The 11359-nt window shown below is 50.0% G+C and overlaps 1 protein-coding gene across 4 annotated transcripts in view; it reads right to left on the minus strand.

The window, feature by feature from the left end:
- The window catches only part of TNIP1 (TNFAIP3 interacting protein 1), a 44892-nt gene extending 34929 nt beyond the window's left edge, over positions 1–9963 (minus strand). For 3 of the 4 annotated variants that reach the window (XM_068980949.1, XM_068980950.1, XM_068980948.1), the window contains exon 1: positions 9842–9959. The gene's annotated coding sequence lies outside the window, so the exon portion shown is untranslated. Of the gene's footprint in view, positions 1–9841 lie in introns of all 4 variants that reach the window. The other variant, XM_068980951.1, reaches the window with a different exon arrangement.
- Positions 9964–11359: the final 1396 nt, after the last annotated feature.

Consider the following 11359-nt stretch of genomic DNA (forward strand, 5'->3'; position numbering starts at 1 on the left):
TGTGTACCCAAGGAGCCCACCCCGGCATCTCACTAGTGAGAAGCCTAAGATGTAATCAGTCTTTCCAAACAATTCAGTAAGAAAGAGGCTACAGGCACAGAGTGTAATATGAGGAATGGGCGGGGCTCAGGAATCATGGGATCTAGTGGAGGCTGCTGTAGTCACTAAGTCATGTCTGACTCTTTGTGACCCCACGGACTATAGCCCGCCAGGCTCCTCTGTCCATGGGATTTCCCAGGCAAGAATACTGGAGTGGGTTGTCATTTCCTCCTCCAACAGATCTTCCCGACCCAGGGATCGAACCCACGTCTCCTGCATTGGCAGGCAGATTCTTTACCACTGACCCACCAGGGAAGCCCTCTAGTCTAGATACACCATGGCAAACATTTTCCATCACCTGGCCTCAGTTTTCTAAAAGGAGGGGTTGTTGATGATAGCAATAATACAATATGAGGGGGCAGACTAGACAATTTTTAAGGCCTTTTCTAGTTCTAACATTCCAGAACTTGCAATATATTGCCATCCATTTCTAAAATCTTCTGATCTTAAAAAGGCTACTCTCCCCAGCTCAGAACCTTCCCAGGTGGTTCTGTGGTAAAGAATCCACCTGTCAGTGCAGGAGATGCAGGAGACAGGGATTCGATCCCTGGAGTAGGAAATGGCAACCCATTTCAGTATTCTTGCCTGGAAAATCCCATGGACAGAGGAGCCTGATGGGTTACAGTCCATGGGGTTGCAAAGAGTAGGGCATGACTGAGCACGCACACCCTAGCTCCCATCCCTCCCAACGCCCAAGTTGCTGTCCTGCCTCATGAACCCTCCTGCAGTGCTCTCAGGGGTGTGTCGCCTTCCCAAGAGCAGTTGGAAACCCCCAAACGATGTCTTGCAGCCCTTCCCCGGGTCCTGCCCTCCTCCCTGGTCTGCACCCAGGTTCCAGGTCAGCCTGAGTGTCATGTCTCTCAAGCACAGCTGGCATCTCCCATGTCCTTCCTCCCCACACCACTGATTCACCCACAGAGAGAGCCCCACTGGCCCTACTTAGCCTCCAAGATCCAAGCTCTACATTACCAGCCTAGGCACAGTGGGGAGGACCGGGCCATTAGTTGGCTGAAAACTCTGCATAAGAGGACCAAGGAGCATCTAACTAAAGCTGGGATGGGCCCTGACAGCCCTGTGCTCCCATAAGCCAGGCACTGCACTGCGTCATTATGCACAGTATTCCCGCATTTTCGTCTTACCACACAGAGATGAACATTCTTATCCCTGTTTTCCAGCAAGGAAACCAATCCTCTTGGCTGGATGGCATCATCTCTATTTTTCAGATGAGGAGGCAGACTCAGACAAGTCAAGTCACTTGCCTGAGGAAACACAGCTGGTTGGTGGCAGAATGAAGAACCCAGCCTCATTCTATCAGACTCCACCCCAGTGCCCTTTCCACTGGCCTGCGCTGGCGGAGAGGCACAGGCTGAAGCTCAGGGGGAGGACGCCAGTCCTGTTGTTCCACTGCCTGAAACGCCCCCAGGTTCCCAGCCGCTGCCTCTATGTGTCACTCACCTTGCATAAGGTCAGGTGTCGGTCTGCCCTGGACCGCCAGTAGTCACCAGGGTTCAGAGTCTCAGGTTGAAAGGAAGCTCAGGGGAGATTCAGACCCATGCTTATCCAGTCCCCAGGGGAGCCAGGGGACTCTGGTTGACCATCTTTAGTGACCCAGACCAACTTCCTCCCCAAGGAGCACCCCCGGGCAGCCAGCACTAACTGCAGTGAAGCTACTCCCAGCTCTGGTTCCACTGCCCCTGCTCTGCCCTCTGGGGTCCCTGAGAATAAGGAATAAGATGCCCCTCTTCTCCATCTCAGCCCTGAGCAGATTCAGAACCTGCAGCACTCAAGAAGCAGACTAGCCCTTGTTCCCTGCACTGTTCACAGGGACAGGCTTCTGGACCCCTCCCCACCCCGTCCCCTCCACTCCCACCCTATCTGTATCTGACCTTGAAAATGGACAACACTCCAGATGTGGCTTGCCTGACCAAACAGAGGAACTTTCACCCCCACCTTTTAGGTGTTATGTTTCTACTGATGTAGCTGTGTGGACATTTGCTTTTCTTATACCTGGGTCACCCACGGTAAAGAATGTCCTTTCTCAATTATGTCAACAATCAGGTTCGGTAAAGCAACTATACTTCAATAAAAATTAATTTTAAAAAAATCAGGTTTGTATGGCTGAGATGAAAGTTATCTTATAAAAAAGTATGCTTGAGGAAGTTTCAATTATTTAAAGGGCCAGAAGTAAGTCATTCAGTGACCACCTATTTAAGAAGCTAGAAATCTGTCTCACTGTACAGAGACTGGACAAAGATGCACACTGACACACGGCTTCCAATAGCAAAAATGTCCTGAATGTTCATCAAGAGGGGGCTAGTTTAATAAACTGTGGTGCATTCATTCAATGGAATAGTACACAGACATCGAAAAGAATGGGCAGACTGCTTTGCAATGACAGAAAGGTGCCCATAAAATACTGTTAAGGAAAAAGGCAACGCATTGATGTATAATGAGATATTATTTATCCTGTTACACACATTCATACACACACAACTATGTGTGCGAGTGTATGCGTGTGTGTGTGTGTGTGTTAGTTGCTCAGTTGTGTCCGACTCTTTGCAAAGCCATGGACTGTAGCCCACCAGGCTCCTCTGTCTATGGGATTTCCCAGGCAAGAATAATGGAGTGGGTGTGTAGCTATTCCCTTCTCCAGGGGATCTTCCCGACCCAGAGATCAAAATCACGTCTCCTGCATTGCAGCCAGAGAGCTTCACCATTTCAGCCACCAAGGGAAGCCCTGTAAGTGTGCATAAACATATACATATACTATAAAATCTTACATATGCATAAGAAAAGGTCTGGAAAGATACACACCAAACCACGGCTAGTAGTCAGCTCTAGAGAAGGACTTGGGCTAGGGGATTGGAATCAAAGGAAATCTTTATTTTAAAACTTAGATTTTTTAACTCTTTACAAGAGAAATCTAGCCTGTTCTATTTTTTAAATTGATTTTTAAAAAACAGGTAGAAGAGAAGACGGAGAAAAAAAGACAACTTTCATTTTCTACTTTATACCTTTAGCATCCCTTGAGTTTCTGGAGTTTTTTTTCTCCAATGAGCACATGTTATTTTGTAACTCTTCTGAAGGGAGAGTTCACTTTGTTTTTAAGTTGCTTGACAAAGTCAGAACAATAAGGAAGGGCGATTGTTCTGGCACCAAATGAGGCTGGTTGGCAGAGGGCAGGGATGAGAGCCTCCTTATTATGAATCTGCCTCCTATGCACAGACAGGTTATAGGGACTAGTTCACAAATCAGAAGGGACTTCATCACCTGAACCAAAGAACTTATTCATTAGTAAAATCAATATTTCTATGGTCTTTCTCAATTCTAACAGTCTGTGATGTATATTGTTTCATGATAAATAATTTACATATATGCAGGAAATTCCTGTACTCTAATTTCACTCTGGGAAATATTTGACCAAAGTGAAATTAATAGAGAAAAAAATGTAGATGACTAGTTATCATACAAAGACTTAAAAAGCAGCGAACAAAATGTTTTAAAAAAAAAAAATCAAGAGGTAAAGTCCAGGGTCGAGTTTTCTAGTCAAGGAATTTGGCAAATGGAGAGTTGGTAACTGTAGATTGTTTCAACCTGGAACCTTCCAGAAAGGATCTACCTTCAGGAAGGTCAAGGCTGGGTCGGAGGCAACAAAGGTGGGAAGAAAAGCACCAGACTTTGGTGTGGGAGCAAAGGTGAAGCTTCCCATCCACTACCCGTGGGCCCTCACATGGGGCCTTATACCTGCTTTGCTGGAGAGGAAGCCGAGTCCAGACGGGTGCAGAGCTGGGCTCAAGGTGGCCCAGTTCCCAAGGACCAAGCAGAATGGCCCCCTCTTGATCATCAGTCCCCAGCCTGTACTCACCACTGCCAACAGCCCCCTAAGAAGGGCTGAGAAGGCAGCCCAAGCAACTCCAGCCTGCGAGCCTTCGCCTCCTCACAGCTCCTGGGATAAACTGGTGCACCTACCGCCGTGCCTAGAAGCCTGGCTTCCCCACCCACCCGCCCCCCAACCCAGCAGCTGGCACTGTTGACCCAGGAGGAGCCCCTCGCCTATCAGCTATAGGGTCAAAGGGCACTAGGCCAACCCTGGACCTAAAGGGAAGGGAGACTCAACTGTCCTCCTGTGTACTTGTGCCCAAAATGCCCACCAAAGGCTTTCTCCAACCCTGTAACTTTTCTCCATGGGGGAAGATGACAACTTTTGAGAATTCCCCTCATACCAAATATGGTGAAAAGAGGGTTTCTGGGAAACCAGGGCTCAGATCCTGGTTCCACTCCCTCACCAAGTGACCCTGAGCAGACCTCACTTTCCTGGTTTCCTCTCCCCAAGGAAATGCTGCAAGGACAGATCCGCAGAACCCCCTGTAGACCTTGAAGTGCTAACCCAACAGGGGCCACAGTGGCTGGGAAGAGAACAGCTTCCAGGGACCACCAACCAGATAAAAGCCACAGATGCCCTGTTTCAACAGCAAAGACTGGAAGCAAGCTAATGAAGAAGAAAATGAATAAAGACACCGGGGCCATTTCATACCAGCGAATGTTAGTACTATGCTGTTCAGGCACTAAGTCGTGTCTGACTCTTTGTGACCCCATGGACTCTAGTCTTCGAGGCTCCTCTGTCCATGAGACTGTTCAGGCGAGAATGATGGAGTGGGGCGCCATTTCCCTCTCCTGGGTATCTTCCCAACCCAGGGATCAAATCCACATCTCCTGTCTGACAGGCAGATTCTGCACCACTGAGGTGCTAGCGAAGCCCCTATTAATGCTATACAGTTGTGAAAAACAAATAGGCCAGAGCTAGAGATCCAAACAGAAATGAATCTCTCAAACATAATAAAAAGCAAAACAAGCAAGCTGCAGAAGAACACAGCTGGAAACATTTAAGTAACATCTTAAAACATATAAAACAATATTAAATATTATTTAGGGATGTATATATTTGTAATATCCATAAAACTGTAGAGAAATACAAGAGAATAAACTCTAAATTTAGAACCCTTGTTACTTCTGGAAGAGTGGGGAAGGAGATGATCAGGGAGAAATTTCAAATGAACAGAATATGTTATTTCTTAAGCTGAATGGTGGCTCTCCCAAGTGTCTGCATGTTACTCTCTGCGTCTGAAAGATTCCTTTGCATTTTCTAAAAGTTAATCCTGCCATCTTCAGACCCCTGTTCCTCTTCCCAGAGACTGGGATTGGGGGGGCTACACCCCAGAGGCAGAAGTGGGGCTGTGGCAAGACCAGTGTTCCTCAGACCACAGAGATGAAGCTGACCAAGATCATGGTCTGCTGGCCAGCCGAGAGTGGTGTAAGCCTCCTCCACTGTGGGTGGAGACCAAACCAAGCGCCCCTGACTCATGGGACACCCCCACGCCCGCCCTAAAAATACCAGCTCTGACCACTGAGTAGGACGCCTTGGTGACATGACTCCCATAGCATCCCCAGCCCTCCCCCACTACCCCCATCGCCCCCACACACACCCCTGCCTGGGCCACCGGCCTGTCCACCAGCAGGTGCTCAAGGACACAAGGAACAGCCTTGGGGTGAGGTCCCTGGGGAGACAAGAGTTCAGCCCTGCCTGGGGACAGCCCTTGGACAAAGAGCCACCACTCCTCAGCCCAGTCATCCGTTCCTATCAGAGGAGTGACTGACTGTCCTGGGCTGGTCACAGGGGGGGCACAGAAAAACTTCCTGCCAGCAGCCAGGCCGTGGTGGCTCTGCCTTTCTTCTGGCAACTTCACGGAGCTGCTGACACTCTCCAAAGAGGAGAAGGATAAAGGAGGGGCAGACAGGGGGCCAGCAGCAAGAAGCCAGGAGGTGGAGCACAGAAAGGCCTGGCCCAGCAGCAGACTCAGAGACCTCCGGGCAGAGAAGGCAGCCCAGTCACTGGGCTACGGCCCTGAGACACCTGTCAGTGCAATTCCCTCGTTCTCCAGCTGGGACACCAAAGCCGGCCAAGGGAGGGAGACTCGCCAACGGCTGCAGGGGACGGTGGAGACAGAGAGGCGAGGAAACCCAGATCCTCTGTTGGCCAGCTGTCCACTCTTTTTACCATACCTCCTACTCCTCCCTCTCCCTCCCTCCAAGGGGTCAAGTGAGCCATGAGCAGAGGGGTAAACAAGAGGGCAAGAGAGGAGGTGGGCCCACCACAGCGAGCCACCTGTAACAGCACTGGAAGGGCTGCCCACAGAGCGCTCCCTGATGCTGTGCCGGGGTCCAGGGCAGGCTGGCTCATCACCTGTGGGGTGCTGGGTGCTGCTGAGGAAATTTGGGCCAGATGTCCTCTGTGGCCCTCCCACGTATATACTTCCACTGTTCCAAACAGGGATGGAAGGGCGTCTGAGATACCACAGTGGACGATCCATTCACAGAGGACACAGAATGGTCCAGAGGTGGCAGAGGAAGAAGGGCAAGTTATGCCGAAGCCTGGAACATCTGACCTTCCTCATCGTCTCCTCCTGAAATCCCTTCAACATCCTCAAGATCGGCATCGTTAATAAGACTGAATGGTGTTCAGCAGCTGGCAGCGACGGGTCACTTACACCACAGCAGCCCCACGCCAGCCCTGCGCTGAGTGCTTGACAGGCACTGTCTCCTTCATGGCGCCCCTCTGGAGGCAGCGCTTACGTCAGAGAATCTTACAGATGAGGAAGCAGGCGCAGCCCCCGTCCAGGTGTGCTAACTCTAAATCAGGCACGCCACACCACGGGTTCTCAAAGAGCAGCTGGTCTGGCGGCCCCAGCACCGCTGCCACCAGCTGGCTGAGCCACTCTGGGGACGCCGCCCTGCAGTCTAACAAGCCACCCAGGGGATTCTGATGCATGTTCAGGTTTACCAACCAGCTGCTCTGATCACTTCCCAGTGCTGCCGACGGAGCAGGGAAAAACTGACACTTCTCTGCCTGGCAGTCAAGACTTTAGGGTTTTTCCTAGCCCAGCTGGTCAGCTCCCCCAGCCCAGGAGAGCCTTATCCCAAATCCTCTGCCCAGTTTCCTAAGTTCCAGAAGGAGCTCAGGCCTAGCTCTGTACCTCCTCATCTTGGCTGGGCCTGGCCTTGAAGTCACTTCCCTACAGAAGCCCCCTGACCACCTGGCACCCCCAAAATTGCATCACACCCCACTGAGACTCAGTGCCAGGCAACTGCTGGCACACTATGCCTTCCAGCTAGCACTCAGGGCACATTTCTGCCCAGTCTACCACATGTTCCTGGAGGACAGAGAACCGTGAGCACCATGCCACTCCACACAGCACCACGCCAGAGGACTGTCAGGACCTGTTTGCTGACTATCAGGAGGGAAAATAATGTCGTGGGAAGCAACTTCTGGCTCTCACCCCAACTCTGCCACTAATTCTCTGGGACAAGGGCCTTCCCATCTCTAGGTCTCAATTTCCTTATCTGTGAAATGCACCATTATTCTAGTTTCTTCTACTCTACTCATCGCTTGAACAAACCCAGCAGTCTTACCCCAGACACTCTTATCTAGTAGCAGGAATGCACATGTGAAGACTAAAGAGGTCGTGGCTCTCACCCTTTCACTCCAGGAAAAGAGAAAGACAACAAACAAGCAAACACTAAAAATTACTGTTTCCCAGACATATACAGTGTCTCTACACACACTTTCTCATTTGCAAATAAGCACGGTCATTTCAAGGCATGATGAATGTATTAAAAATACATATAATAGTAATATGACAGAAAGTGAAAAAATGAGTTACTTTGCATAGAAAGGTCAGGGAAGGCCCCTCTGAGGAGGTGACATTTGATCTGAGACTTGACAGATAAGGATGAACCAGCGTGGAAAGAGCTGGGGAAAGGTGTTCCAGGCAGAAGCAATATCCACAAGGGCCTCAAGCAAGAATAAACTTGCCATATTGAACACGGAGAAAAAAGCAGGCTGCTGTGGTTAAATCACAGTGAGTGTGAGAGTAAAACAGTACCCAGGAGTACCCAGAGAGGGAGGCCAATAGCCAACCTCTTACAATTCTGAGGTGTTCAAATCAGGTCGGCCAACCCAACCCAGGACATCCGGGCCCAAGTCACAGGCAGGACTGGGGGGTAAGGGTATGAGTCAGACCCCACGGCTTCCTGGGGCCCCGAAGGCCCTGGTGTGGGAATAGGGGCAGGCAGCAACCCTCAGCAGGAGTGCCATGCCATACCCACGGATGCCCACAGGTGGGGGAAAACAGATTCACCTAAGTATGTAGAACACAGGACACTCAGGGCTGCTGTCTCCAGAGGGACATGATCAGGTGCTTCCGTGAAGTGCCAGACCCTGATCACATTACTTTTCCAGGACACAGCCAGGATAGTGGAAAGGAAATAGTGCTCAGGATTCAAGGCTTACTAGTCTTGGGCAAGTCTTAACCTTTTTGGTACTCCGTTTCCTCATCTGAAAATTGAGGCTACTAATAGTGACTCTCTCCTAGGGTTGTTGAAAGTTTAAAAGAGATACTAAACGTAAAGCACTGTGCCTGGCACATGATAAGTGCTGATAAACGTAAGCTGTAACTCTTACCATTATTGGTTTTTCACTACCTCAGTTCTCTCTGCTGTAAAACAAGGATATTAATACATCATAGGATTGCTATAAGCCTGTGCTAATAAATATTCCAGCCTCCTAATGCAGTATCCATTGTCAGGAATGAAAAAAAAAGAGAGAGACAGTTCTCTTTCCGGATCTCTCATCAGGTGCTGAATTCCCCTCTACCATACCACATTGTTTGGAAAATGAGTAAGAGCTGATTAAATTACATTTTGACAATACTGTGAAATAAAAGTGATGCATTAGGAATCCACAGATTTCTCTGTACTGTCATTCTGCAAGGGGGTGGGGATAAACATTGCTGATTCTTCTGCATCACCCACAAAAGTCCCCCCCCAACCAAAACGGTCTCACCCAGTCGCACAAAATTCCCACCCACAAAATTCCCATACAATTAATGAATGTATAATACAATCACTTTCATGTACACACAAACTCGCACTCTCCTGCAGATAAATATTCTACAGTGGAAAACTCACACACGTAGAAACTCCACACCCAAAAATCCCTCCCCCAAACTCACTACAGCTGCCCTGCAAATGCACCCAAATGTTGCCTCCAACAGAGGGCAAAATATTTTCAACAGAAACAGTAAGTTCACAAGGAAATCTGGAATCAAACGCGCCGAGTTCAAATCCTAATTGTGCAACTCTCTAACTGTATGACCCCAATCTCCAAATGCCTCAGTTTCCTAAACTGTAAAATACGGATAATAATAATCAAATTCATTTTGAGGGTGACAATGACAAATGAGTTTAAAACATGTAACGAGTTAAGATCAGCACTTGGAAAGCGCCCAATAAGCTATTTTCCTCTTCATTACGTGTGCACACTGCCTCCAAAACTGGTCTCCCATACTGTAAACAGATCCACGCCCGCACACACACACACACACACACACACACCCCACCGGTCTGCACGCCTTGCACATCGACTGCACGCTCGTTCCAGACGCACTCGCCCACTCAGTGCGCACGCGCGCCCACCACCCTCCGCGCGGGTCAGGGATTCCCCACTCAGCCGGACCTCGCCACCCTCGGAGGCGCCGCGTGCCTCGAGGCTAGCCCTTGAGCCAAGAAGCCAGGCCACCAGGCCGGGCCTGACCTCCCCGCGCCACGCCCGGTCACTGCCGAGACTCGGAACGGCCCAGTCTCGGGCTCCCTTCCGTTCCATTCCCGCTCCGCCCAACCGGCTTACCTGAGGGTGGGGGCCCTGAGGGACAGCGCCCCGTTCTCCGCGTCCAGTCCCGAGTCCAGGGACAGGGTAGAGGCCCGCGCCAGGCTCTGGCCTCACAGCACTCAGCAGGATCCCAGCTCCTGGCTGGGGGACCTGGCCAGGGACTAGGAAGTGCTGGGGGCCGGGCCGCCCCACCCCTGGGAAAGTCCCCAGCGATTGACAGGCCGCTTGCCCAATCACGCGGCACCGTCTGGGCTGGCCAGCAGCCGCCGGGGTGGGACGCAGCGAAGTAAACAGCAGCCACCGGAGGTCAGGGGGCGGGAGAGAGTCTGCAGATTGGCCGCAAGCGTCCCATCCCGCAGGCCGGCCCCTAGGTAGCCTCTGGGCCACCCCTCGCGGCACTCCCAGCTGCGGAAACTCCGGGCGCCAGAAAGGGGCCACCCCGAAAGCCGGAATTTCAGAGCAGAGACGAGCGCAGAGACCACCCACCCCTTCCTTGGGACGAGGGGCACGCGGCCCAGAGCTCGGGGAGGGGATTTGCCAAAAGGTAGTAAGCATTTGTAGCTGAGCCAAAGCTAGAGCTCCGGGTCCTAGAGTTCGGTCCAGGGCGATCCCGAGACTTACAGAGCTCATGGAAATTCTGAGCTGAAAGTACCCTTAAAGAATCTTATTGTCACAGTTGACGTTTTTTGCGCCCTTACTGCTCCAGACTTGGTAAGCTTTATTTAATTTGCTCAGCCACGCTAGTGAGATGGTTTTCTATCCCCAGCCCCCACTTTTATTTTTAACCATAAATTAAGATACTAGGGACGGGGAGGTTAGAAGACCTCAGTAAGTGGCTGAACCAAAATTCAAACCCAAGTGGGCAAATCCGGAGCCCACCTCCTACCATCTACCTATACCTGGGTCAGATCATGCAAACAGGTTGTGAGAGTCCCCAGACCTGGCAGGAGCAGTAACATGGTAAAGGTTAGGAACACTTGTTTTTTTAAGGCCATCATTTTATTTAAAAGAGGGTAAATTTTAATTTCAAAAAGTGGAAGGGCCTGGACTTCCCTGGCAGTCCAATGGTTAAGACTCAGAGCTTCCATTGCAGGGGGCACAGGTTCCATCCCTGGTAGGGAAATTGAAATCTCACACACTGACTGGCCAAAAAAAAATTTTTTTAAGTAAAATTAAATTAAAAAAAAAAGTGGAAAGGTCTGTAATAAAGAATAGCTTGGATAAAGAACAACTTTATAACAGAAATAAAGAACAGCTCTTTAAATTGAGGTAATATCGCTTTATGAAAAACTTATTCTAAAAGACTCATTTCACTGGAACTATGGAAAATTTAGTGATTGACAGGCCCTCATCCTTGGAAAGGATCTGAGGACCTATTCCATATAGGCCCTCATTTTACAGGAAAGCCCTGTAAATTAACTGTGACTGTACGTGAAAACACACACACACACCCCTACCCAAGTACTCTCAGGCTTTGTGACATCCTATGATGCTTTTAGTTACTTCAAAGGGGTTATCAAATTCTCAAAACAATGT

Source organism: Capricornis sumatraensis, chromosome 9 (assembly GCF_032405125.1).
Source record: "Capricornis sumatraensis isolate serow.1 chromosome 9, serow.2, whole genome shotgun sequence".
In the NCBI taxonomy this organism is placed as follows: Eukaryota; Metazoa; Chordata; class Mammalia; order Artiodactyla; family Bovidae; genus Capricornis; species Capricornis sumatraensis.